General features: G+C 31.6%; 1 non-coding gene across 1 annotated transcript; it reads right to left on the minus strand.

Annotated features, from left to right (window-relative positions):
- Window positions 1-2,998: 2,998 nt before the first annotated feature.
- On the minus strand, window positions 2,999-3,070 carry TRNAE-CUC (transfer RNA glutamic acid (anticodon CUC)). The gene has a single exon. It is a non-coding gene; the product is annotated as a tRNA-Glu (tRNA).
- Window positions 3,071-3,654: the final 584 nt, after the last annotated feature.

Below are 3,654 nucleotides of genomic sequence, written 5' to 3' on the forward strand. Positions count from 1 at the left end.
AAGATGGTTTAATCATTGAATTGGACAAGCTTTTACATACGGCTTTGTATGCTTACAGAGCTTTATATTTAGCTTTATAATAATTATACTCCTCCAAAAATTATTTTACCTACTTTTTACAAGTCAAAGCACCCAATAAATTTAATGTGGAACAAACACACATAATTTTTTCAGGAAGTTGGACAAAACGATGACGTGCTTTACGTCAAGAACGAAACTTCTGAAAACCCCTCTTCACTACTGCAACAATTAATTTCAAGAATTCTTCACTCTCTTCTCTTCTTTAACGTTCAGATAATCTCTATCATTATCTTATAAGTGAAAAGACAGACAGCATCTTCGTATTCATATTAGTATAGATTTATTTTTACATCCATTTGTATTAGATTATAATCAAATAATTATAGTCTGTCAGGCATATTTTATTATGTCCGACGTGATTATGAATGAAGAACATTATTTATATTTTTTCTTGAGATATCTTATTTCTTTAATTATACATATTCTTCTGTATACTTCAGATATTCAATTATTATAATTGGAGGTAGAAGCAAATAGTTTTAAATAAGTGACTGCTTTATCAAGACACAAAAAAAAATCGCTGGTCAAACAGCAGGACAAGTGATAAATGAAGACTGCAAAAAATATTGGAGGAAACATTTTGCATGGACACTGTACCTTTTTTTTTAATTTTAACTTAGTAGAGTCTTGGTATGTATAATTTATCTAGGTTTTAATTAATAATTAGCAGTATCCTATAGACCATCGTCAGCTATATATTGTGCAGGTTACTGAAGTCCCAAATTCTGAATTTTGTGCACCTCTACCAGTCGCAATCCTTGCATACAAGACTCTCTACTAAGATGTTGAACTATAGTAGTCTTATAAAATACTTAGGCAGTTTCAGCGTGTGACCTAGTCTTTAAATAAAAGATGAATGATGTTCCAAAACTAGACCAACTTTTATAAAGCGTTATAGATGATACCCAAAAATTCTTTCAATTCATAAAAGTCTCATATCAAATTACATTTTCACACAATCCATTATCTATGGCTATGAAAAGGGGTAGACATAATGAAATAATGGACAAGCATTGAATAGACCTTTGGTATAAATCTACGTCAATTTTGACGTATCGTGTCTTGTGTATTAACATGAAGTACATGTCGTTATTTGTTGTATAATGTCGGTTCTGACAGCTTCATAATACTATTGAATTATTTCTGCTATGTACTTGTCTGGTAGTTCTTTAATTCTGTGAATTAAATTGCTTATTCAAATATGTTGAGTACTTTTTGTATAGAATTAAGTTTCTTAAAATGTAGAGTGTATAAAAATACAATTAATTATTTTGCACTTAATTATCTTATCTTTTTAAAGCGTTATTATGATGTTTAATTCACGGATATCTAGATTAAAATTAATCCAAACTTTAAACAATTTTCTTTTAGATAACTGCTAGCATAATTTTTACTTTAATAAAATAGTAAAATCACAGGCTGGCCAACCTCTACAAAAATACTTTACTAAAACCAAACCTATTTTTGCACTTGGCCAGCGTGGTGAACTCAAGGCCTAACCCTTTCCCCTCGTTTGAGAGGAGAAGGGGTTAGGCCTTGCCCTGCAGTGGGACAGTCATGGCTTAAAAAAAAATAGTAAAAATAAAATAAAACCTATTTTAGAAATTCATACTCATTCACTTATCTCGAACGTTCTTTAACCCTACATCCCTCTTGACTGTCTTCAAAAAGCTCACAGGCCTCTCATTTCAGACATATCACGTATTCAAACCTCACTATCAAATACACCAATAATCCGACATCCGTCCACCCAGGATCAAATGCAAATTCCAAAATAAACATTGTCAAAGCAATTTGAACTCTAAAGTCTTACCACTAGAGTTGATATTTCTTTGTCTTGGTTACCTACTACTGAGTTCAGATAGACTTACAGATTTATAACTACGGTATAATTGTCTGTCTGTCTGATGTAGTGCTTCGTTGATGATGTGGGATTATACAGTTCTATAAACATCAAAACTATTTCTTTAAGTGCCCGTTTGACATTTTGTAAAAGTGTTAGATAATGTATCTGCTAAATAAAAGAACAGCTATATGAAAACAACTGTCAAAATTCCAGCTTTTTGATAGGATACTTATAAGAGGTGAAGGTATATCTGACGCTTCTTTAGACAGTTATGTACATATTAGTTACAGCTGTGTTAAGTTCAGTCTGAAGTTTCAGCTTATTAATTTAGAGGAAAAACCCTCAAAATGTAAGAATCGGTCCCTTTTGTATTCTTCCAAATTTTTCAGGCTCTACAAATCGATGAAATTGTGTACACTCGGGCTCAATTAACTGAAAATTATTATTTGAAATGAAAAATATTTCATTCTCATTCCTAAAATGAACCTTTGCGTGGCAATGGCTTAAAATTACAAGAATCGATCCTATGTGGTTATATAAATTTATACTTTAACTAATTTGCCATCAAATACTGATGAAATTAATATTTCACAAGTGTTTTTTAATTAGATAAAACTTAATAAAGATGTTTCTTAATAATATCATATTACACGGCTTATCCTAACGATTAAGTAATTGCAACGCAACCAGTAGATGATGATATTATGTTAAAATCTCACTAATTAAAACTATTTAGTAAATAAACAGGTATATAATACTGGTTTATTATAAAATTATTCTAATCTCCTAGATACTATCAGTATAAGAATTAATTTACATAAAAATTGCATTTTTCATTTAATTTATTTTGATATAAAATTGTTAATTAATACCTAGAATTTTAATCCTTATTAATTACATACATTTTGGTTCATTATTCCATTCACCAGATTTAAGATATGCAGGAATAGAAAAAATAATTTAAAAATCATATTTGTAATATTCTTTGCGGGTATCTTTATAAAAAAGTGCATAATTTGTTTCTTCCAACATTGTGTTTCAGTAACAAATGTTGGAAAGAAACAAAAAGTCTTCCGATACCGGGAATCGAACCCGAGCCTCCTGGGTGAGAGCCAGGTATCCTAGCCACTAGACCATATCGGATTGTGCAGAAAGTGCTGAAATTTTTGATTGTATACTTCTTTTTCGTACTCATAATATCATTGAATGATAAGATTATTATTTATAACTTTTGTTGTAATGAAATCACTTCGCCCACACTGCAGTCGAGACGCATTTATCAACAACCGTATTACCTTATACAGATTTATACAATAAATTCAAATTAAATCAAATGTATCTGAATCAATGGTATTTTCAATGTCTAGGTCAAATAACGCCATAATGAGCTCAGACAAATCCGAATTTCAAAATGGGACTCACAAAAACCGAAATAGAATATATTTGAATAAAAACAACATTGGGAATTCGTTGTGGAGCCGCCATTCCACTTTGTTAATACGCGACTTATTATATGGTAAACAGCGCCATTAGCATGTCTCGATGCACGGCATACCTGTCTGAGAAGGCTGTCGATCAACGTCACTCAATCGTCGCTGCCGACTGTAGCCGATGAAGCCCGACATTTGCCGACAAGCCACGATCTACTACCCCGATGTTATCCCGAGCTTTGTCTGCCCATAAACGGCAGCTGTATTCAATAGCTTTTGTTGATGAGAAACAATAAC

Source organism: Anticarsia gemmatalis, chromosome 6 (assembly GCF_050436995.1).
Source record: "Anticarsia gemmatalis isolate Benzon Research Colony breed Stoneville strain chromosome 6, ilAntGemm2 primary, whole genome shotgun sequence".
NCBI classification, from domain to species: Eukaryota; Metazoa; Arthropoda; class Insecta; order Lepidoptera; family Erebidae; genus Anticarsia; species Anticarsia gemmatalis.